Here is a 26,013-nt window from a genome sequence, read left to right on the forward strand (position 1 = left end):
ACAAAGACCAGATGATCCAATTAAAATATAGGGTGCAGGAGACAGAGGCAGGTAGATCCCTGTGAGTTCAAAGTCAACCTGGTCTACAGAGTGAGTTCTAGGACAGGCTCTAAAGCAATACAGAAAAAAAAAACCTTGTCTTGAAAACAATTTAAAAAATGGGGTACAGATATAAGCAGAGACTTCTCAATAGAGGGATCTCAAATGGCTGAAAGGCACTTTAAGAAATTGCTCAACATCCTTAGTCATCAGGGAAATGCAAATCAAAACAACTCTGAGATACCATCTTACACTAGCCAGAATGGCTAAAATCAAAAACACCAATGACAGTTTATGCTGGAGAAGATGTGGAGAAAGGGGAACACTCCTCCATTGTTGCTGGGAGTGCAAACTTGTACAGCCACTTTGAAAATCAGCATGGTGGTTTCTCAGGAAAATGGGAATCAGTCTACCTCAAGATACAGCAATTCCACTCTTAGGCATATACCCAAAGGATGCACATCCATACTACAAGGACATCTGTTCAACTATGTTCAAAGCAGCATTATTTATAAGAGCCAGAACCTAGAAGCAACCTACATCCCCCTCAACCAAAGAGTGGATAAAGAAAATGTGGTACACTTACACAATGGAATATTACTCAGTGGGAAAAAAACAATGAAATCTTGAAATTCCCAGGCAAATGGATGTAACCAGAAGAAATCATGCTGTGTGAGGTAACCCAGACACAGAAAGACAAATGGTATATACTCATAAGTGGGTATTAGACATAGAGCAAAAGATAACCAGCCTACAATCTACAACCCCAGAGAAGCTAGGAAATGAGGAGGACCCTAAGAGAGACATACATGAACAAAAATCTCCTGAGTAAACTGGGAGCTTGGGGGGGGGGAGGAGTGTGGAGGAAGGTAGAAGAAAATTGAGGGGAAAAGGGAAGAGAAGAAGAGAACAAGAGGGAGCAGGAAGGTCTAGTTGGGGGAGGAACAGAGATGGAGAACAAGGAAAGAGATAACTTAATAGAGGGAGCTGTTATGGGCTTAACGGGAAATCTGGTCCTAGGGAAATGTCCAGGAATACATAAGAATGACCCCAACTAAGAATCTAAACAACAGTGAAGAGGCTACCTTAAATGTCCCTCCCCTACAATGAGATTGATGACTACCTTAAATGCCATCCTCGAGCCTTCATCCAGTAGCTGATGGAAGCAGAAGCAGAGATTCACAACTAATCAATGAGCCGAACTCCTGGAATCCAGTTGTAGAGAGGGAGGAGTGATGAGCAAAGGGGTCAAAACCATGTTGAGGAAACCCACAGAAACAGCTGATCTAGGCAAGTGGGAGCCCACGCCAGTCTAACAGCTGGGGAACCAGCATAGGACTGAACTAGGTCCCCTGAACATGGGTGTCAGTTGGGAGTCTTGGACAGTCTATGGGCCTCTGACAGTGGAACCAGTATTTATAATGGGCTTTGGGAGCCCATTCCCTATGGAGGGATACTCTCCCAGCCTAGATACATGGGGAAGGACCTAGGTCCTGCCCCAAATGATATGATAGACTTTGATGATTCCCCTTGGGAGGCCTCACCCTCCCTGAGGAGTAGATGGGAGGTAGGATGAAGTATGGGATGGGTAATGGGAGGACAAGAGGGAGAGGAAATTGGGATTGGTTTGTAAAATAACATTGTTTTTAATTTAAATAAAAAGTAATTTAAAAGTGATCGTTGTTGAGCTAATAACCAGGCATTTTTGCAAGTATATATAGTGCACATGTGTACAGGTATGCAAGCATATGTGTGCACATACATGTTGAATACAGAGGGACCTCAAATGTCTTTTGCTATTGTTCTCCATTTTAGTTATGGTGGCAAGTCTCTTGCTGAACCCAGAGTTTGTCCATTTGAGCAATCTAGCTAGCTAGCTGGTCCTAGGATCTCCTGATTCTAGAAGTAAGGCACACTGCCACACCCATCCATCTTCTACATTGATAGCTGGAGGTCCAAATCCCATTCTTGAGTTTGAATGGCAAGTACTTTTTCTACTGAGCCATCTGCCTGAACCCGTAAGCAGGATTTTAATTGTGTTTGCTTATTCCCAGTTGAGACTACATGTGATTTTTTTTTCAAATGCTATTAAATTTTACAAAAACAGAAGCTTCAGAAGGTAAATGGTGGAACTGGCAGCATAGCATGGGTAGTGTGCTTCCTAGCATGTATGAGGCCATGGCCTAAGCCTCAACACTCTAAAGACAATGAAAAATTAACAGTAAAAGTTTTACTGAGAATCCCAGCCGGGCATTGGTGGCACACGCCTTTATCCCAGCACTCGGGAGGCAGAGGTAGGTGGATCTCTGTGAGTTCGAGGCCAGCCTGGTCTACAGAGCCGATTCCAGGACAGCCTCCAAAACAATACAGAGAAATCCTGTCTCGAAAAAACAAAACAAAAACAAAAACAAAAGTTTTACTGGAATCCCAAACCCAGCCGAGCTAAAAGTAATGACATTGGTTTTTAGCCATTTTACTCTGAATACACACCATTTCACCCATGACACGGGAAACTAAAAGTGTAGTATTTTCCAAAAGAATAGAATATTTTCAGTAATGCACACAAGGAAAATTTGCCAAATTTTCCAAAATTCTTCATTTAATTAGCATTACTTGCTGCACTATACCAAGGATGGCCATTACTTCAAAATACAATATCATGTTTATCATCTAATACCAAATCCACTTTTCATTCATCAGTCATCTTTCAAGTCCATAAACAGGTCAGCCCACAGGTCAAATCCAGCATAGCACATTTTCTTTCAAATGAAGTTCTAGTTAAGCGCAACTGTGCTATAGTGACAATCTCCCTCTGCACTAGGAGAGTTCCCAAGTGGTGACAGACACCAAGAATCCTGAGGCAAACTTTGCCAACATGCTCCAAGTAAAAACTAGCATGACTTGTGTATATTTCGTCCTTCATAAAAGCAGAGTCTAACAAGAATGTCCCCCACCCAGATATCTCCCCTTTCCCAAAAATGTTGTTCATTTAAGGAACTTAACACATCATACACATAAACAAAACATTATCAACAGGAAAATAGAATCAAAGTAAATGTCCCTTGCTTAAAAGTTATACAAGGAAAACAGAAACAACCTACCTGTATAGTTCAGGCCCACCACATGCTATACCCAATGACTGGGCCTGGGGAGATCACATGGCTATGTAAAGAAGAGGGGCATGCCTCTACCCCTCTATTATCTTACACATTTGGAGCCCTATATAATCTACTTCTCAAAGATATCATACATTTACTTTTCCCCCCATTGAAAAGTACAGGAGTTACTCAATATCAGTTATAAATCACACAGTGTGGCCCAAGGAAAAATCACCTGAGGATGAGTTTTAGGCTGCAGTCCATTGCTCTGTGGCTATAGCAATTAGAATAATGTCAAAGGGGCACCCAGGAAGCAGAATGAGCTACAGAGACTTTGTGAACTAAAAGACTATAGGAACCGTGAGTAGAGCCTGAGAGATAGCAGGAGGAAAGGGGCCATGAGCCAGACAGACGTGGTAAGAAATGAGAGCTGCTGAGTCCCTCCAACAACACACCTGTCCCCTGGGGGACAGCATGAGGAAGCCCTGACGCTGTCTGGTGGCCGCCCAAATATCATCTTCCATTTGCTGTCTTCCCTTGCCTCTCAGAGAACAGACTCCTGTCTCCCCTCTAACCTCTCACACTGTGCTCCTTCACCATGACCTACACGGGGCACTGAGAACTTTCTCCCCACCCACATGTTTATTTCCCAGGCCAGCTGTAGTTATGAAATGTTTTCTAGATGAATTGACAAGGGCAATCAGAAGGACAGGCAAGTGAGGGCACCCTGAGTTTAAATGTAGAGGTCAAGGCACCGTGGTTCAAACCCACCTACTACCCGTGTAGCTTCAAACTAGTGTCTCTAGCTTCAGATTCTTCATCAGAAAGAAGAAATTCTCTGTTTCACAGGATTCTTGCTCAAGCTTGGTACCTGGCACACTGTAAGTGCTTAGGGAATATAAGTTTTATTGTTAGCCTAAAGAAATACAATCTTGAAAGTTGGAGAATGAAGTAAAAGTCTGTGGAAGAGAAAGAGAAGAAAAATTCGTGATGTGTTGTTCAATGTTCAGATGATCCCAACAGCACCCACTAAGGTTTCCATGCAGTGTTCTCATCAGGAAGGGAGTGTTCATTATCTTCTTGAACCAAAGATACATGCTGAATCCAGCCAACAGAAGTTGCGGGGGGTGGGGGGGAACTAGTGTCTGTTCACCAGCTAGGAGACTTCTTTGTCACACGTGGAAATTAAAAGACCACATAGCAATAGCCCTAAGGATGCTGTGAAGGCAGATTGTAGCCATTACTGGGGCATTCCCCAACAAGACAACGAGGCCCGTGGGTCAGTAAAGGCTGAGGATATAAACCACTCTGGAGACTTTTTTCAGAGAACTGTCTACTTGAGTGCTTGTGAGTGACCACTTATACAGTAGAACCCTATCAACTGTGATTGGTTAGCACATTTCCTGGGATTGTCCACTGAGTGCTCATATCACCAGGGTGTCTCTCTGCGCAAGAAGCATATAAAAGAACACATGAAGAGTGCAGACTCATGGCCAGCTACTGGCTCTGCACGCTGCTTCAGAATTGAGGGTTTTGACTTCTGGGAATAGTCAGGAGTAAGGTGTGGCGTGCTTGTTTAGAAGCACAGTGTGGCAAGTAGGCTGGCCACCAGGTCATGCCTGCATTTTCTCCCACACCAGATGTCTTCAAGAGGAAGAAATGCTTTTAACTGAGGATGAGCACAGTACTCTTTCCTAGCAGGCACTGAAAGTCAAATAGAACAATCTTGTAGATTGGTTTAAATGAATCATGTCTAAATACACTCTTTAAGATGCATGTTTTTATTCTGCTAGGATGTTGTCTTAGTTTCTATTTCTGTGAAGAGACACCATGACCACAGCAACTCTTATAAAGGAAAACATTTAAATGATGTGGTAACTTACAGTTTTCAGAGGTTTAGTTCATTATCATTGTGGCCAGGGAGCATGGGGGCTGGGAGTATGGTGGGGTACAGGCAGAAAAGGTGCTAGAAAATGCTATATCTTGATACCAAGGCAACAGGAAGTGCACTGAGACTCTGGGTGTGGCTTAAGCATATATGGGACCCCAAAGTCCACCTCCACAGTGACACACTTTCTCCAACAAGGCCACACCTCCAATAATCCCACTCCCTTTGGAGTCAAACCACCACAGATGCATATTCTGGTAATAGCTTAAAAGTGTGCTCAAATACTCCAAGTAGACAAAATAAGAGAAAAGAGATGAGACATTATCAGAATCAAAACACAAATGAAAAATTATGTGGAGAGGACCCCTTCTAATTGAAGACACCTAATAATGAGGGTCATATTATGGCATTTGTTTTCACTGATACATTAAACTAAATTACATTTACCTTTATTTTCTCCATTATAAAACAAATCATGCTGCTAAGTGAGCAACTGAAAACTGTGTATGAATTTCAAGATCTGAAAGAAACCATGGCAAGAATGAGGAATGAAATGGACTTCTTGTTGGAAAGTCTTCAGGAGGAAATTTATGTGTAATCCATCATCCTTAATGCAAACAACATGGGTAGGAGCAAAAATGCACCATGACTCTTTATTGGCCAACTGATGTCATCCCTGTTCAGCTTGTATTTAAGCCGTCATGTTAGTAAGACTCTATAGGTATAGCTTCTTGTAGCATGAGTTCTAATGGGTGTTAAGAATAAAAACCTGGAGTCAGATATAAGGGAAATTCCTTAAAGATCAGAGAGACAAAGGAGTGAGCCACAGCCACAACTTCTTAGAAGAAAGGGATTCTCCCACCTTGTATTCCTTGTATGGCTGGAGACCCAGCCATCACTTCCTGTCTGTATGTATGCACAGACCCACAGACCTCTGTGGTTAATTAGGGGCTAGCTCCACCTCTGGTCTTCATGCAGGCTTTATTCCTCAGAGTACAAACAAGATATCACACTTTTTTATACAAAATGGTTAAAACTAATATAAGAAAAACTATATACAATAAGTGCACTACTATATACAATATATACAGACAATAAATGCATCAGCCATGTCTAGTCCATTAACAATTGACAAATTCAGAGAAAATACTCCACATCTATCCTATCTTGTTGAGTCCAAAAGGTTGTGCCTAATTCACTTTCTATTCTAATTTGCATTACAAACACAAAACTATCTTTTTATGTCTCTCACTTTACATTTCTCTAGTGAATTTCTTTTCTGAAGCTGGTAACAAGCAAAACTATAACTATAAAGTCTTCAACTCTATCAGAGACCTGAGAGGGAAACAATATTATCTGAGTAAGCAGGAAGTGCAAACAAGCAACTTCCAAAAAAATATGAAAAATAACAGAAACAGCTGGCTGCCTGGACAGTCACCCAAGGTTCCTCTGCAATGTTGGGGCATCCATTTTAGGCCTACAGGTCTAGCATATCTGACAGACTTTTTCTGTGAAGCAAGATATTCTGAAGGGCTGCCCTACCTTGTCTTGGCAAAGGGCAGTTTCTTACCCAGTGTCTAACTTTTGCCATAAAGAGAGTAAACTCCATGTAGAGTTTCTTTGATGCCCATTGTCTTCTCTGTACTAGATTGGTGCTGCCAGGAGCAGATACATTGTCATTAAAAAAAAGAATTATGTTGTTAAAACATCTTAAGTGCCATATTCTGTAGATCACTGAAGTATTTGAAGATGACCTATCTGTCTAAAATATATCTGTTTGACCTTGAAAACATACGTAATATAACTACAAGTCCAATTGTAATAGGTGACTAATTGCTAACCTGCATTTCCTTATTATCCCAAATAGTCAGTAATAATAACTTGCAAGGAATAAAAATTAGCATTACATTGTTAAATGAGTGGCATAAGTACAATACATTATGCAAGATTGGAATGTAGGTACAGTATGCTCTAACAAAAATAATCTTATCTGTATCAACAAAGATCCACATCATTGTAAAATATTAAAAACAAGTATTGCTCTTTGGTTTGAAAGTAGGTTCAATAATCTTCCTTTTTATCTCATTTCTATATCCCCCTTTTTTTTCAGAATAGATTCAATAATCTACCCTAGTATCCTATCATATCTATATCTCCTTTTTTTCTTTTCAAAACAAGATTCCTGAATCTAATCTCCTTTTCTTCAGCTTTTTTTTTACCATTACCAAATAACAACTTGTAACCAATCCCCTAAATAATAAAAAATATCCATAGCCCATTGAACGACCAAAATCCAGCCACCCCACCTCTTGGGAATGTGGGTGTCATATTCTTAATTTTACTTCCTGCTGTCTGGGGGGTGATGGCATCTTTAGGGGACCCTGAAAAGGAAAATTTGGGTTAATTGTCAAGTCCTTGAGAGGTAGCTGTGTCATTTGTTATCCAGATTCGGCATCATGGGAAAGTCCAGGGCTTGTCTCAAATCCTGGCTAGAGTAGTCTGTGAGGCTGAATCATATTAGCTAGCCACCTTGAAACTGTCCTGAGCATTAGTACTCCAAAGCCTATCTTTAGGTGTTGTTTTTCATCTTAGTAGAGGCCCCTTGAGGCATTCCTCAATGGCAAAGGGCTACCTTGACTGTCCCTGGTTGATCAATATTCATTAGTCCAATGCCTACTTTTGCCACACCTTCTATATAATTCAGAAAGGAGGGGTGTTCTGATTGAATTATGTTTAGAAAAAAAACATTGTTTCTAGGAATGCCCTGTTTTTAATCCCTTTTTAGGTGATCTTGTTTGCAGCAATTAAAACACTTGACATTTTGATTTTTCTTCAAATCTCTGGAAACCACCTCTCCTGTGAAATTCAATATTGGTTGTATCTCAGATGTGTTCCTTCAAGGGTGCTGGTCTTGCCTTTAATGGCCTAATTACCCCTTTGCATTGTGTATTATCATTTTCAAAAGCCAGCGATTCAATTATTGTTTGTTTAGCTTTCTGTCCCCTCTTCCACAGTGTTCCCTGAGTCCTAGATACAGGAGTTTTGTTTAGATTATTAGTTGGGAATGAACTCCACAGCTCTGCAGTTTGAATAGTTGTGGTTTTCTGTAATGGTCTCCATCTGTTGCAAAGAGATGTTTCCTTGATGAGGGCTGAGGACTACATTTGTAACTGAAGATTTGGAGATAAGAGCCTCAGATGACAGAGAACACATGACATTTGTCCTTCTGGGTCTGAGTTACCTCACTCAGTTCTATAGTTCTATCCATTCACCTGCATAGTTCATGCTTTCATTTTTCTTTACCATTGGCTACTATTCCATTGTGAGTACACTACATTTTCAGGGTCCGTTCATGAAGGACAGTTGAGTTGTTTCCATTTCCTAAGCTATCATGAATTGAGGAGCAGTGACCATGGCTGGACAAGAATCTGTGGAGCAGGAAGTTGAGCTCTTCGGGAAACTGCCAAGAAGTGGCATAGGTAGGTCATAAAGGAGGTTTATTTTTAGAATTTCGAGGATTCTCCACACTGATTTCCAGATAGGCTGGACTGGTTTGCAATCCCACCAACAGTGAATGAGTCTTCCCTGCAGCATTTGATTTGCTTGTTCTGCTGATCTTTGCCATCATGACTGGGGTAAAATACAATCTTCAAGTTGTTTTGATTTTCATTTCCCTTACTACTAGAGACAATGAACTTTTTTTTAGATATTTCTTAAATTTTTTTCTTCTTTTGAGAATTCTCTGTTCAGATCCCAGCCCCATTTTTTTCGAAATGGGTCATTTATAGTTTTGACTTTTTTTGAGCTCTTTGTATATCCTGGATAATAATTTTCTGTTAGATATATAACTGGAGATTCTCTTACATTCTGGAGGCTTTTGCTTCACCTGATTGTTTCTCTAGCTGTGCAAAAGCTTTTCATTTTATGAAGTCCTAATTGTCAACTATCTAATTTAATTCTTCCAATGGAGTCCCACTTCAAAAGTACTTTCCTATACCTATGTCCTGTAGGGTTTCTGTATCTCAGGTTTCACACTTAGATCTTTGATCCATTTGTAGTAAATTTCTGAACAAGGTAATAGATATGGGTCTAAATATTGTGAAAATGGCAATTTTATCAAAAGCTATTTAGAGATTCAGTGCAATCCCAATCAAAGCCTCCTTTCTTCACACAAATAGAAAAAAAACTATCCTAAAATCCATAAGGAACCACAAAATACCTGCAATAAATTATAGAGGCATGGTATTAAAAACAACATGGTACTGCTATAAAGACAGACATGTAGACCAACGGAACAAAACTGAAGATCCAACATGAGTGAACATAATTTCAGAGACTTAATACATGACAGTGTTGCCAAAAACATAAGCTAGAGACACAAAAGCATCTTCAACAAATGGTACTGGGACCCGATGTTCACACACAGAAGAATGAAACTTTCCAATTTCTTAAACAATTCAGAGCTTAGATAACATTTGCCCCAGAAAACAAATAAAATAACAGTGTCTGGTACTAAACAAATACTAACACCAATGTGATCTAATGCTAAATCCTGGAAGGAGAGATCAGAAACTTAAGAATTCCAGTTGGCTGGGAAGCCGGCTCCATCACAGAGAGCTTGGCCAGGGTTCAGTTCCCAGCACTGGAAAAATAATTTAGAGAGATTCTAATGTGACCATAAGCAATGAAAAGGCTGCATTTCTGTTTTCTGGGTAGAAGCTGCCCCATTTCCAACAACCACTTCTAGAAACCACAGATGCAAAGGAGTACAAGGCAAAAAGGAGTTGAATACAGCATTGCTCATAAGCACTTTGGTGCAAATGGAGTCACACTGCATTCTGTGCATCATTAATACCTGTTGTATAGTTCTTAAACCCGAAGGCAAGTCACACAAAAGCCAAGGCTAGCTTGGAGAAGAAACGCAACTCTGGAGAAAAGTTTGATTAGCTCATCTGTTTAAGGCGACCTCTGTGGTGACCAAGTGAAGCAGATGGAGTTTGTTTATGCATAGCCTGCTGAGCTGAACAGTAAAGGGAAGACAGACATTAACCCATAGGAAGACACTTTTGGCTACTCTACCTTGCTATACATTTCTCTTTCAAAGAGGAAAAAAAAGTTTTAAATAGCAACTAAGAATGCTTTTTTTCCCTGAAGAAATACCTAAACTAAGTAAAACAAGTTCTTTGAAAAGCCTATTAACTATGATCAGTAAATAACAAACACAGGAAAGTATTTATTGATTCCTGGTATGATACCCACTGAATGAACTCAAGATCCATGTGAGGTCAAGCAAGCCAGAGTAAGGTAACACTGCCCCATACTCCTAACCACTGAGACAACCCTACAGCCCCTGGAGTTGTGTTAAAACACAATTTAACTTGAAATTACAAGAGGACCAGTCTAGAAATCATTTTTCCTGCCAACCGAAAACTGTGCTATTCTAAAGAGTAAAACACAGATATAAATGTGGGTTTTAAAGTAGATGTGTATCCTGGGCAGGGCACAGGCACACACCTCTGATGAGAAAGAAAAAAGAACACAAGTTCACAGACATGTGCAGACATGTTGGTTTGTAAGAGCACATACCTCATAAAATGTCAAGACACAGCCCTGAAAAGTTGAAGATTATACAGACCTCACAAAGATTCATTTTATGAATTCAAAGATATATTTGAATCCTACTAAATATATAAATTTTAATGTCAGAAATTAACAGTAAAAATACTTCAAGAGGAGTATGCTTTAGGTTCTGTACTCCTTTCTGCGATGATAGTCACAATAACATGTCTCTCTCTCTCTCTCTCGTGTGTGTGTGTGTGTGTGTGTGTGTGTGTGTGTGTGCATGTTACACATATGTGGGTATGTATTGAGGCCAAAAGTCACTCTTGCTGTTATTCCTCAGGACAGTATGCAGCTCACCAAATAAGCCAGACAAGATAGTCAGAGAGCTCCAAGGATCCTCCTGTCTCCGCTTCCTCAGCACCGAGGGAGTAACTCCCAACTTTTCACTTGGGTTCTAGGAATCAAACTCAGGTCATCATGCTTGTGTGGCAAGCACTTCATGGACTGAGCTAGCTCCTCAGAGTAGTGCTCTACTATTGGGCTACACCTCCAGTCCTTCAGGCTTTCAATATACACTGTATCTTTGGTTTTGAAAACAATAATAACATACCGTCTTTTCAACAATATGCTTAAATTCTTTGGTGAAAAATAAACAAATTTAAGGGTTGAATTTTCAGCATACGTTGTTGTTTTTGAAAATATCAAGCAATACAAATGAACAATTTGCTTAAAAGAAATTTTCAGGGTGTAGAAGCCAACTCCCAAACAAAAGGAAAATGTCTACATGGGAAACAGCTCTTTATGCCAAGAAAATGATAGAAAGCCAAGTTTGCTCATACAATCCCTCTGCCCTCTCTTCAGCTGGACTCCTGGAGTGTTCGGTTATGGATCTCTGTGTCTGCTTTCATCAGTTACTGGATGAAGGCTCCCTGGTGACAATTAGGATAGGAGAAGGCCAATTCAGGGACCCTATCAACTATTGCTCAGAGTCTTAGCTGGGTCATCCTTGTGGTTTCCTGGAAGTTTCCCTGGTACCAGGTTTCTCCCTAACCCCAAATTTGTCCCCTTTATCAAGGTATCTCTTAGTTTATGATGGCATAGCTCAAGAGACAGCTGACCTGAGCTAGTGGGAGCTCATGGACTCTGGATGGACAGTAAGGGAGCCTGCATGGGACCAAACTAGGCCTTCTGCATGTAGGTTACAATAGTGTAGCTTGGTCTGTGGGATGAGGACCTGTCCCTGATGCATGAGCTGGCTCTTAGGAACCTACTCCTCATGCCGGGATGCCTTGCCCAGCTTTGATGTGGGGGAAGATTGGTCCTGACTTAACTTGATAAGCCATGCTTTGTTGACTCCCATAGGAGGCCTTTCCCTTTCTCTGTGGAGGAACAGTGAATGGGGGAAGGTCACTGGGAGGTGGGGGAAGGGAACAGGAAGAGAGGAGGGAGGGGAAACTATGATTGATATGTAAAATAAATTTAAAATTACTAAAATATAAAGAAAGAAAGCCAAGTTTGCAAATAGGGTAAGAACACAACCAAGATACATACATACATACAGAGAGAGAGAGAGAGAGAGAGAGAGAGAGAGCATATTTTCTAGTCCACTTACTCCTTACTCCAAATTCTGATGATCCCAAGCTGTGAAATATCCCTACAGTATTAAATGTTGAGACCTTTTATTTAGAAGATAACAGTTTTGTATTGCCACTAGCTTGGCCTTCATATGTAATTTTTTCAGTGCTTTCAGAAACGTGTTGCTCCCCTATTGTGTGCCAGACATAGATCTAGAAATTAGGCCCCTACTGTGTGTCAAATGTGGACCTAGTTGGGAATACAGCAGCAATGCTAGCAGTGCAAGCCTCCATCTTAGACCTCAGTGGTTAAGATGCCGTAATCACTTAACGTAGTTTTAAACAATTAGACTTCTCTTTCCCAAAAACAACAGACTTCTCACAACATTGAAATGAGCCCTGATTGCGCCTAGGTTCTTATTATTAAGTTGATCATGGTGTTAACCTATCAATGTTAAGATAGCTGCTGACGTGTGTGCGTATTCACAGACTTTGGTTTAATCAGCGCATGAAAGTAGCAAGCTAGAAAAGGAGAGTGAGACTGCCCTGTTGACAAAAGGATGCGCCTGTTTTCTTCCTGATAGAAGCCAGAAGAATGCCAGCAGAGACCGTGAGGATTCCCAGATGTGACAGAGGATGGAGTACAGAAATGTTTGCAGAGTGAAGTAATTCAGTTTATCCCTCCCTCCCCTCCCATCTCTGTCTCTCTCTGTTTGTCTCTCTCCCTCCTTCCCCGCCTCTCTCTGTTTCTCGCCATGTGCCTCTGTCTCCCCCCCACACACCCCTGCCTCTCCGTATATACACGTGTCTGTTTCTCTGTATGTGGCATCATCCTATGGATCTGAAATTTCACCTGGATCACTTGGTTCATTCGTGGAGTTCCTGTTTATGGAATCTTCATTTGACTGCTACCTGGTCTTAACTGCTTTAAAGAATCAAAGATCAACTCTTTAGAAAATTAAGATACACGTATTAATCACTTAAAGACTTATTTTTGTTGTTTTATCACTTGCTAATGACTATAACTTAAATCCTTTTTCACAAAAGCTGTGTAGTTCAAATTCAGCAGGTCACTTATGTGAGGAAATAAAAGGTGATCTCTTCCCCCATTCTATTTGCTCCTAATTAGCTCTACTTCTGTCGCAATTAATTTATTTAATAAGGCTCAACTTGGCAATATTGTCCTATGGCTTCTTGCCTCCACCACCTCTAATTTGTTGGAGCCTCAAGAAAAGAGCCTCTGGCCTTATCCAAATCACACAGTTAAGAACTTGCACTTGTAGTCAAGAGCCTATTGGTTGCACAATTCCTCCCCCAAGAAGGAGGTGTGGGGGTTCTCTCTGTGGCCTGCTCTCCAGCTTTAGTGCACTCATGGAAGGAGACATACGTTCTTGTTAGCTTTTCAAGAAAGTGCATTGCTTAATCTGGAGATGTTTAGAGTAACTATCTAACCTGTACAGAAGCTAGTGTCAACCTGTTAAAAATGGCCACCACTGAGGCAGGCCTGAGCTTCAGGCCCAGAGCAGCATCAAGGGAACCACAAGCCCAGACCTGGGAGCAGTGTCAGAGGGAGACCCAGACTCAAGTCTAGGAGCAAGGGGTGATAGCCGGGTAAAACTACAGCAACAGTTTCCAGCAGTAGCTTCCAGAAACTATCACAACAACTTCCTCTGGGAAAGATCACCTGTGTCCCAGCCAGCATCCACTGCCATTCCTCAGTTGGAGACACCCTGCTACTACATCAACCACTGGACCCTCAGCCCCACCTACACCTCCAACGGGAGGAGCGTCCACCAGAGCTGTATCCCCACCTGCACCTCAGGAGGGACCACCTGAGCAGTGGGCTACTTCCACCAGGAGGAGCGTTCACAGGAAGCTCTGCTCTACTTGTACCTGAAGGAGCAGTCAAGGGAGCCACAGCCCCCAACTATACCAACTGGAGAAAGAGAGACCCCCTGAAGCACAAGCTCCACCTACACCAATTAGAGGAAGAGATGCGTAGACAACAAGGTAAGAACACACTCAACAATATAAAGAGCAATACAGCACCACTAGAAGCTGGTGCTGCTACAACAGCAAGACCTGAACATCCCAACGCAGATGAAGCAGAAGAAGATGACCTAAAAATAGCTTTATGAGCATGATTGAGGCCCTTAAAGAGGAAATGAAAAATTCCCTTAAAGAAATGGAGGAAAAGACAAACAAACAATTGGAAGACATCAACAAATCCCTTAAAAAAAAACAACAATTAAACAAGTGAAGGAAAGGATTCAAGACATGAAATCTGAAATACAGGCAATAAAGAAAGCACAAACTGGGGGAATTCTGGAAATGCAGAATCTGGGTAAATGATCAGGAACCACAAATGTAAGCATAAACAACAGAATACAAGAGATAGAAGAGAGAATTTCAGGCATTGAAGATACTATAGAGAAAATAGATTCATTGGTCAAAGAAAATTTTCAGTCTACCATGTTCTTGGATATGTGGGATCAAAATAGTAAAATTGGCAATTTTACCAAAAGTAATCTACAGATTCAATGCAATCTCCATCGAAATCCCAGCACAATTCTTCACAGACCTTGAAAGAGCAATACTCAACTTCACATGGAAAAACAAAAAAAATTCAGCACAAAAACAGACAGGTAGACCAATGGAATTGAATTGAAGACCCCAGTATCAACCCACACACCCATGAAGCCCAATTTTTTGACAAAGAAACTAAAATATAAATTGGAAAAAAGAGCCAGGCAGTAGTGGCACACGCCTTTAATCCCAGGACTCGGGAGTAAGAGGCAGGTGGATCTCTGTGAGTTTGACACTAGCCTGGTCTACAAGAGCTAGTTCCAGGACAGCCTCCAAAGCCACAGAGAAACCCTGTCTCGAAAAAAAAAAGGAAAAAAAGAAAGCATCTTCAACAAATGGTGCTGGTATAACTGGCTGTCAACATGTAGAAGAATGCAGATAGATCCATATCTACCACCATGCACAAAACTCAAGTCCAAATGTATCAAAGACCTCAACATAAATCCATCCACACTAAACCACCCCAAAGAGAAAATGGGAAATACATTTAAACACATAGGCACAGGAGACCACTTCCTAAATGTAGCCCCAGTAGCACAGACACTGAAAGCAACAATTAATAAATGGAACCTCCTGAACGAAACTGAGAAATTTCTGCAAAACAAAGAACACGATCAACAAGAAAAAACAGCTCCATACTGAATGAGAAAAGATCTTCACCAACCCCACATCTGACAGAGGGTTGATCTCCAAAACATACAAAGAACTCGAGAAACTAAACATCAAACTACCAAATAATCCAATTTTTAAAATGGGCACAGATCTAAACAGAGAATTATCAACAGAACAATCTCAAATGGCAGAAAGATACTTGGCTGTCATGGAACTGGCTCTGTAGATCAGGCTAGCCCGGAAGTCAGAGATCCGCCCACTTCTGCTTTCTGAGTGCTGTTAGAATTAAAGACATGCACCTTTTTTTTTTTTTTTAAAGACAAAGTGTACTCAGATCAGTCGTGGTACTCAGGAGGCAGAGGCAGGCAGATATTTGTGAGTTCAATGCCAGCTTGGTTTAGCCTTCAAAAAAGGAAAAATTAGTCAGACAGTGGTGGCACACGCCTTTAATCCCAGCACTCCAGAAGCAGAAGTGGGTGGATCTCTGTGAGTTCAAGGCCAGCCTGGTCTACAGAGTGAGTTCCAGGACAACCTCCAAAACAATACAGAGAAACCCTGTCTCAAGAAATAAAACAAGCAAGCAAAAAGGCAGGAAGGAAGAAAGGATGAAAAAAAGGAAGTGAGGGAGGGAAGGAGGGAGGAAGGAAAAAAGAAAATCTAAAGAGTGTGTGTGTGTGTGTGTGTGTGTGTGTGTGTGTGTGTGTGTAATGTTAATGCCCTGGGAATTCTACTGTAATAATGTAGGAAGATGGCTGGTTATACTGGGAGGAAAGAAGGCCAGGATGTATTAGATTCAGCCAAGTCTGCCCTGGCCTACACAAGTCTAGTAATAGTTTGCAAATGTCTGCCTGGTGCTCCACTTGCCTGGTGTGGGCTGCTCCGGTTGTTGGAGCCCCCAGATCTAGGTATCTGTGAGCTCACTTGAGGTGAGCCTGTTCTGAATCACTTGGAATGCTTGTGATTTTAACCTTTGACTGGGCCCCTGGGCTGCTGGAATGTCAGTGAGGATAAATAACCCTGAACAAACAGCCTCTCCTCAGTGAGGCCTCCCCACCCTCCCACCCCAGAGTGACTTAGAGAAGACTGCACACCTTTGAAAACTCAGAGCAAAGCAGCTGTGTCTGGTGAAATCTGTATGCCCCGATATGTATGTGCGCTGCTAATGGCATTTACATATAAATCCTATTTCTCAAGAAGACTTCAGCACATCGCTTTGCTTGAGAGGAATTTAAATTGACCATAAATAATTCAGCAAAGTTTTTGGTGAGTCTCTGGAATTCTCAAGGTGAAGTAAATGAATAATGGCATAGTTATCTAAACTGATATGTTAATATCTTACTTTAGAAAAGAAACAGACGTTAAGACTTGAGGAAACACGGAACAGGTTGCAACAAGCTCAGATCACTCCAGGCCAGGCAAACTCAGCTATCACTCAGCAGGTTGCCGAGATAACTAACCTAAAGAAGAATGTGCTGCAGGAATCCTATCGGCTCCACACTACCCTGAACTAGATTCTGAAGGTGGAAACACAATTGTTTTTGCATATGATAGTATCCACCTGCCTTGTGGAATGTAATGAGGATACGGTGAGATGTTGGTGGAGCTGTGCCCTTATTTAATGTTCTACATTAATGTCAATAATCTTGCTATGTCAGCATTAGTGGAATTATGCATCAGACGACTGTACTTATAGAGCGTGACCTGGGACAGGGGTGCGGGAAGCATGTAGCAGGTACTACCACCAGCTTAGGAGAATTTATTATTGTCTCGGGCCACACAGCCACTTAAGGGTCGATTTGTGGACAGAGCGCCTCTGTTCTAATGGAGAACAAACCTAAAAACTCACTAACTGCCAGGGGTTGGTGGCACATGCCTCTAATCACAGCACTGGCACTTGGGGAGGCAGAGGCAGTTGGAACTCTGAGTTTGAGGCCAGGCTGGTCTACAGAGCAAGTGCCAGAACAGCCAAGGCAACACATAGAATCCCTGTCTTGAAAAACAAAGCAAAACAAACAAAAAACCCAACTCACAAACCATAGAACTAAATAGGTTTCCTGGTTACGAGGCTGCCGCAGCTCATCCTAGGAAAACTGAATGACTATCTCACGGGGAGAAGAAGCAAGGCTGTTTCAACCCTGAGAGGACACGGGAAGAGAACAGCTTAGCGGCATGGTAAAAGGGACCCTCCACAGACCCGGCTTAGCGGCATGGTGACAGGGACCCTCCACAGATCTGTCTGGTCGTGTGTCCTTCCTTCCGGGGTTCAGTGTTTCAGCTGTGCTTCTCAGGTGTCCTGAGAAGAAACGCAAGAGGGTAGGGGCCATATGCCATGAGTGCGCATTCCCTTCCCAGATACATACTCAAGAACAGACATGGGAAAACGCAGCCAGGGCCATCCTGTCTGTGGCCGCCATGAACAGCCCAGAGTCAGAGAGCAGCAACAGGAATTCCCTGGACCACAAAACTAAGCGCGAAGCATTTACCTCTCCTCTTTTTACAGACACAGTGCTCAATCTGCTGCTGTAGAACCCCCACATATACGTAAGAGTATAGATCTCCATACGTCAGAAGATGGTAGGCACGTGTGGCACATGTGGGGTATGTCCATATGGGTGTGTGTCCCTGTGCATGTGAGGTATGTGCATGTGTGTGTCTCCATGTGGGTATGTGCACATGAGCACATATGTGCACATGCACATGTATGCCCGAAGCTGACATCAAGTGTCTTCTTCAATAACTTTCCCCCTTAACCTAATAACTCTCCCATAAGAGCTCACAGACTCAGCTGTGCTGGCTGACCTGTGAGTTCTAGTGATCTACCTATCTCCTCCTCCCTAGCACTGGGACTGAAGCCCCACAAAATTTTCATGTAGGGGCTGGAAATCCAAACTCCGGCCATCATGCTTATGGTTCTAGCCCTACACTAAGTAAGCCCCATGAACCATTATACAAACATAATTTCGATTTGAAAAGTTGTACAAGGTTTGCAACATTATTTCTTGCACAAGACTAAAACTGATAGCTTGGTGTGGTGTTTGCACATCCTTAACCCAGTGCTTAGGAGGCAGAGGCAGGTAGATCTCTGTGATGGTCTAAATAGTGAGTTCCAGAATGGCCAACAACTATCTTGAAAAAACAAAATAAAAGGACTGGAGAGATGGCTCAGCAGTTAAGAGCACTGCTTTTCCAGAGGACCTGGGTTCAATTCCCAGCACCCACATTGCAGCTCATAACTGTAACTCCAGTTTCAGACAATCTAACACCTCACACAGACATACATGCAGACAAAACACCAATGCACACAAGAATAAATACAGCTTTTTTAAAGGAAGGGAGGGAGGGAGGGAGGAAAGAAGAAAGAAAAATCAAAACAAAAAAACTTCAACATACGACACCCGATAGGAATACTGCCAAAAATATAGTGCAAAGCCCCCAGGAATGCGTAGAATGACAAGAATGAGCTTCAGCATAGGGGCTGGCTGCCTTAGGATGGGGAAAGGGGCAGTAAAACAGGTGGAGCACTGCAAGGCTTTGTCTCGCTGTCAGTGCTTTATTCCTAAATGGCTCTAGGGACAGTGACTTGTCCTTTGTGTGTGTGTGTGTGTGTGTGTGTGTGTGTGTGTGTGTGGTTTTGTTTGTCTGGTTTGGTTCATAAAAAGATTTTATTTTCTTTCTTTCTAGTCTTTAACCCAACAATAGGTTACAACTCAAGCCAAGAAAATGAAGGCTCAGCTAGACTTAGCAAAGTCAAACAAAACAAACAGAAACAGAGCTGGAGGCAGGAGCATGCCAGCAGGGCGAAAGGTTCTCAGGCTGCAGGTGCTGAAAAGGCCATTTGTCCACCACTGTTACTGGGGGGGGGGGGGGGGGGCTGCATCTCTGCAGTCTAATCACTTAACTCCAGACCCTTGGGCCATTCCCCAGAGGTCCCTTTACTGCTGATTCACACTCAGAGGCGTTTGGTCATAGGCTCCTAATGTGCAGAAGACCTTGTGCAGTGGCAGACAAGAACCTTAGACCATGTCCTGGTGGGGGTTTCCTCCCCACTTAACATGTCCTAATCTGTTTAAAGGTGCCATTGCTGCAGGCGATGAAACACAGCCTCGAAACCCAACAGAACCCACGTGGAGTTTATTGGGGAAAGGGAACAAAGGGAGGGGTAGGTGTTGGCCCACGGGGAACAGAGATGGAAGGGGGAGGGGGGAAGAGAGAAGGGAGAGGCCTAAGGGACCAACAGGTGGGAGGTGCTTGCTTAAGAGGGAAAGCTTGCACATAAGTACAGATTCCTTACACAGTCATATAACACACGACACGTGACGTAGCCACACAGCACAAGGCTCTTAGAGCTAAGTACCCGCCTGAATGCTGGTCTGCGTATTCTGCCCATTGTCCGGGGGGGGGCGGGGTTGGCATAATGCCAGGACACTAACACTAGTCACATAGTTCATCTGTTGCAACTTTCCCGAACACAAATACTTCAGTATTGTGTTATTCATCTACGTGTGTGTATCTGCCCTTTAATTCAACCCCACAGCACAGAAATCAAGCAGTAAAGTCAGCCAGCGAAGAGCAGATCAAGTTGCAGCACTAGAGTGAGCTTAGTAGAGGCCCGTGGAAAGTGTCCACTCACTTAGGTTGTTGAAAGGGCCCATGAATTCACCTTCAGAGTAGGAAGTCTTTGGTTGGCTGTATGAATACAGTAGTTTATACAAAAGGAAAATGTTGGGATTTTTACTACTGATCTATTCACTTGCTTTGGATTTCTAACATGCTGAGTAAACTTTCCATTGCCTGAGGAGCTGGGAACATTTGTTACAGAACAGACGTTGAGTAAGGGGCTTCCTGCTCACCTGCCTCCGGGGTCCATCCTCCACCCCGGCTCTGTCATTTTCTTCCTCTGGGTCATCAGCCATGCATGCTGACGAAAACGACTCCTGGTCGACTCGCACCCAGCTCTACGCCACCTCTACTTTCTTCCCTACCTGTCACCTTCCCACCTTCTCCTGACCGTTTGCCAACCAGATACATCCTGCTGCTCCTAAATCTGCGTTTTTCGATCATTCCTTCATCTTGGACCCCCATTCTGGACTAGTGTTTTCTCGGTGTTCTTTCTAGGGGCTGCAGGAGAGTCTTCGAGCAATGCCAAGCTTTGTCAGTACTTCCTGATGATGGGAGCATGGCTCTGTTACAGGAGTTTGCTGAGCTGAAAAATCAGCTATGACAAGCACAGCGCAGTGCCAAAGAAACCCGCACAAAGACGGAGACAGCTCAAAGATGCTCCAGAGAAACGGGCTGGCGATAGACAGAGGACAATGGCTACCTGTTCTTTCACCTGCAACATCAGCCTGCAGTAAGTAGTACCACAATATTCTGTCTCTCTGCTAGAACTCAACGCTCGCTTGAATCTGTCGTCAACGTGATTTTGCTTCAGATAAGTCCACTGAGGAATGAAGAGTGTGGAAGGCTGCAAAGTAATAAGCATGGATTTTCCCAGGAAGGTTCGAATGAGAAAGAGCTTTGATTACTCAGAGTCACCTTCAAATGTCCTTTCTTCCACCTAGTGTTCCCAGATGGAGGTGACATCTCAAGACATTCTGTGGGGTCAGAGACATCGCTGAACATATTAGAGAGCATGGGACAGGGACCGGAAACGCAGCTCATTGGTGGACTGCTGACCGAGCATTCAGAAGCTCTGAGCTCCAGCACTGCATACACCAAATGTACGATGTATGGGAGAAACAGGAGGGTCAGAAGAACAAGGTCATCTTTGGCTACACAGCAAATGTGAGGCCCAGCAGGCAGTAGACAAACAGAGCACAAGAAAATTCCTCAAAGCAGACAGTGACCAGTTTCAGTAGTGATGAGGCTGAGGAACCTGTGGTCTGATCTATTATGCTTATTTTCCTTCTAACACACAAAAAAAATCTCTGTGGGGTCTAGAATGATCTAGAGTCTTGTGCATGAGTCACCCAATACAGGTCTACAGTAGATAATCAAAAGGAATCATTTTTCTGGAAAAGGGTTTTGATCAAAATGAAAATCCTAATGTATGTAGTCTGTAGTAAGCACACACTATAAATGATCAAAAAAGTGAATTGGGCTATAGAGATGGTTCGGTCAGTCAAGTGTCTTTTTCATAAACACGAGGGTGTGAGTTCAGATCCCCAACACCCACAGAAAGACAGAACAGACTGCCTATGACCCTAAGTGGGGGCTGGGCAGCCTACCCAGCTCCAGGTTCAGCAAGAGAACATGTAGAAAAGCTAGTGTGGAAAAAACAAAGAAGAGACCTGGTAGCAACATTTATTCCTCACAAATATGTGTACACACACACATGCACACACACACACTCACACACACCACACAGATACCATGCAAAGAAAGGAGACAGAACCTTCTTTTCACGATTTTTCTGGGTAGTCCTAAAATATTTGAATTCAACAAATATCAAATAATGAGTAAGTGTGATACTCATGGCCATATTTATTTTCTCCCTGAATTTTAAAACTATTGATATTTTTTCGGGATGAGCAACTCTTAAAATATTAGGCACCACTCCTTGATTGTAAATGCATCTTCATTATGGAAGGAGAATCGCAGTCACTTATACCATGGCTATGGGAAATACTACAAAATACCAAGCTATTACTACTGTTTCAGGTGAAGTAGAAACTGAAATTTACATTTATATATTTGTCTAAAAAGCAGAGGGTTTCAGGATTTTTTTTCCTTTTACCATTTTCACAAGTTCCCTGAAAAACTTCTCAAAGCAAATAGTAGAAAAGGCTCAAGAAGGCAGGCGGGATGTGAGGGCTTGGAAGAGTTTTACCTTACATTGCATAGCTAACACCATGAAAGTCAGCTCAGATGCCCTCAGACCTTAGTCCGCACTATAGAGGCTGACACATGGGAAGAGAATTTCTGTCCATACTTTATGTCCTAATTGCTCCCACTTAGCTGCACTGACTAACACAATTCAGGAAACTGGGCTGAAAGAGAAGTTTAAGTCGGAGCCCTCCCTGAGTGTCAAAGGGTCTCATGTTTCTCAGGGGATCTAAGAAAACACGTCCCGCTTTTTTTGTGTAAAGCACAAAAAAGTAGGAAAATAAAATAGGGTTTGACTATCACTCCCAACCTGCCTCTTGAGAAGAACCACACATCGGTTAAAAACAGATGCCCACAGGCCCGCAGCCAGGGTTCCAGCAAGAAGCAGAACGCATGATCGCCATTATTCTGGGTGAGGTACTTACAACTGAGTCATCCCTGCTAGCTGCTCACTACATCCCTAGCTGCTCAACATTGCAACAACCCAAATTTGATAGCTTCAGATGGCAGCCGTATCTCCTTTGTCAGGGTCGTGTTTCTGCACAAGCCATCTGGAGTACAGGAGTAGATCAGTCTTCAGAGGCATCAGAGGGCCAGTTACACCAGAGAATGACCTAAAATCCAAGCTCGACTGATACATGATCCCCTGACAATGAAGATGGCCACTGAGCCCAGCAACAGCATTATCCCAGCTTCCACTGGTCAATATAACTCCTAAAGTCAGCCCAGGTTTAAGAGAAACAGATTCTACATCTTTTCAAAAACTTTACATTTTTGGTGCATCTATTTGCCAGTCTGTGCTTGTGTATGGGGGCGGATGAGGTGTCTGTGTCACAGTATGCATATGGAGGTCAGAGGACAACTTTTTTTTTTTTTTTTTTTTTTTTTTTGGTTTTTACGAGACAGGGTTTCTCTGTATTGTTTTGGAGGCTATCAGTCCAGCCTGGCCTCAAACTCACAGAGATCCGCCTGCCTCTGCCTCCCCAGTGCTGGGATTAAAGGCGTGTGCCACCACCACCCGGCCGAGGACAACTTTTTTTTATGTTGAACTTTTTTTTTAAATTAGAAACAAGCTTGCTTCACATGTGAATCCCAGCTCCCTCCCCGTCCTCTACCCCTCACCTCCCACTAAACCCCTCAACCCCACACCCCATGCCCCCCTCCATTTCCCAGGGAGGGTGAAGCCCTCCATGGGGAATCTTCAAAGTCTGTCATATCATCCCTCGCAGGGCCTGGGCCCTCCCCCATGAAGAGGACAACTTTTAGGAGTTAGCTCTCTGTTTCTACCTTGTGGTGGCAAATGCCCTTTGGTGCTGAGTCATCTTGCTGGTTGTAGGTTAGAGCAATGAGGGTTATAGAAGAACTTGGGGAGCTGGCTAGTGTTGTGAATCCTTTAGCATCTCTAGACCTCTAGATCGCTAGAGGTAAGAGAAGCAAGAAAATTACCAGAACTGACAGTTGGAGAGCCTGCATGGGACTGAGCTAGGCACTCTGAATATGGGCGACAGTTGTGTGGCTTGGTCTGTCTGTGCAGCCCCTGGCATTGGGACCAGGATCTGTCCCTGGTGCATGAGCTGGCTTTTTGGAGCCCATGCCCCATGGTGGGATACCTTGCTCAGCCTTGATGCAACTAGGAGGGACTTGGTCCAGCCTCAAGTGGATAAGCCAGGCTTAGTTGACTCCTCATGGGAGGCCCTAGCCTCTCTGATGGGGGAGGGGGATGGAGAAGGGGAAGGAGTGGATGGAGGGGGAACTGTGCTAGATATGTAAAATGAATAAAAAATTTATATAGTAAAAAACAGAGTGTCCCCAGAGCCCTGTGGACCCTAGCACATGAGTTAGAGCTAAGAGAGAAAAGGGGGCTGAACAGACAAGAAGACTGCTTGCCTGTGGCAGTGTGACCCCTTTTCAGCACACTTCTCCAGCCCCATGAGCGCACAAGCAGAGGGAGAGGAAGCCTGGGGGTCACCGTGGGTTTAGCTTTCCAGGAGACTGGGGCTGGTAGAGGGAAGGAAGAGCCACCTGTTCAAGCAGTGTCATTTGACTGAAACACACGGTCTCCTTTAAAACATGGCTCTGGTTGAATCCCCCTTTGAATTTCAGGTGACTTACACGTGACAGTGTCTGGTGACAGAGCACTCGCTGTCTCCACACCAGCTCCTTAGTCCTGCAGTTGAGCGGCTGCTGGGACATTTTCCTTTTTATTCAGACAAAATCGCCCTTCAGCAAGCTTTCAAACTGCTGCTCCACTTTGCTTCACCAGGATGGCAGAGAGCATACTCACTCTGGTTTCTAGGATGGCTTTTCAAGTACTTGGAAAAAAGCTGGGTCACAAGCTAGGAATTTTTTTCTCTCCACATGAAACAGCAGGATGGCATTTGTTCAGAGAACAGTTTCCTGCTTAGCCCGGCCCCTTCCTTTACCACATGCTAGCTTGACAATCGCTCTAAACTAACTGAGCCTTGTGTGCACTCAGAACAATGAAGTGGGGTACATTACTTTCTTGCTTTTGGAAGGTCTACTTCTACCTAAGGTAAGGGTTTCTTTCCAAAAAATCACTTTGTTATCTGTGGCTCTCTGAAGGGCAGGTTAAGGACGTCCATGAATACCCAAATAAAAGAATAGCAAATACTCACACACTGAAAGGTCTTCTGTCCTTCGAGGTGCAGGACGCTGTGATGTAGGATGACTGTCAGGTCTCAGCCCATCACCCCAAAAGAGAGCAGGCGACCCCTCCTCTTCCTTAGAAGGGATCACATTTACATACTGAAGCCAAGCCCTAAGACTCTGGAACTATTGGTGAAAATTAATTCCTACTGTATTCCCCCCCTTTTTATCTAAATAAGTGGGTTCCAACCTTGATACAAAACTATATACAATAGGAACAGATATCAAATACTGCCCAAGAGGAAGAAAGGTAAAAATATACACAAATTAGAACTATAACCAACAAGGCATCAACAAGCAAGAAGCACACTCTAAAATGTCCGGGCTAATGGTAGTTGGCAAATAAAAGAGATTATTCCAACAGCTGTCCTATCCTGAGGAGTCTGAGACTTGTACCTAAACCACCTCAGCTAAGATATGAGAGGACAGCAGCTGTGGCTATCCAGTCTTCAACCCCATCAAAGACCTGGGAAGGAAAATTTTACCTGAGTAAGCAGGAAGTGCAAGCAGGCGACTTCTCAAAGGTGCAAGAAAAGACAGAAACAGCTGGCTGCAGGGACAGTCACCCACGGGCTCACAGTGACATCACAGCAACCAACGTTGGCTGAAGCCTAGAGTATCTGACAGACCATTATCAGCAGCAGGAAAATTTGACTGCCGTACCCTGTCTTCAGCAGTCTCTTTTTTTTTGTATATCCTGCTTATCCGGTTAGAACAGTGTATCAGCTGTCAGCAGTCAAGGAAAGGACTGTTCTTTGCCCAATAGGTCAATTTTGCCAAGAAAAAAAAAAGCAAACAAACTCCAAATGTAGTGTCTCCAGTGCCCATCATACGCTCAAGAATAGCTTGGTGCTATCAGGAACAATTGTGTCTCATATCAACAGAGTTCTAAATTATTAAGACATTTAAATGCGATATTTTGTAGGTCTTTGAAGTGTTTGAAGATCAAATATCTATGCTGAGCACATCTCTGAGCATCTAGAGAACCTGGCTAACCCAGCTGGGTATGAGAAACATGGGTGACTATAATTCTCAACCTACATAGCTTACTGACTAAAGCTTCACATAGAAAAATAAACAACCTTTAAACAGATGTGCAGCATGAGGACAATGACCTCAAAACTGTAACTATATACGTCTATATGTAAATATCTTGATCAGA

At 43.0% G+C, this 26,013-nt stretch overlaps 1 long non-coding RNA gene across 1 annotated transcript in view; it reads right to left on the reverse strand.

The window, feature by feature from the left end:
• Positions 1-25,622, reverse strand: part of LOC121139404 — a 29,917-nt gene extending 4,295 nt beyond the window's left edge. The window contains exons 1-2 of the long non-coding RNA XR_005876367.1: positions 25,337-25,622; positions 24,821-24,926 (exon numbers count right to left, since the gene is read on the reverse strand). This is a non-coding gene — a long non-coding RNA (uncharacterized LOC121139404). The remainder of the gene's footprint in view (positions 1-24,820; positions 24,927-25,336) is intronic.
• Between the last annotated feature and the right edge of the window lie 391 nt (positions 25,623-26,013).

This window comes from Mesocricetus auratus, unplaced genomic scaffold, assembly GCF_017639785.1.
Source record: "Mesocricetus auratus isolate SY011 unplaced genomic scaffold, BCM_Maur_2.0 Super-Scaffold_15014, whole genome shotgun sequence".
Taxonomy (NCBI): domain Eukaryota; kingdom Metazoa; phylum Chordata; class Mammalia; order Rodentia; family Cricetidae; genus Mesocricetus; species Mesocricetus auratus.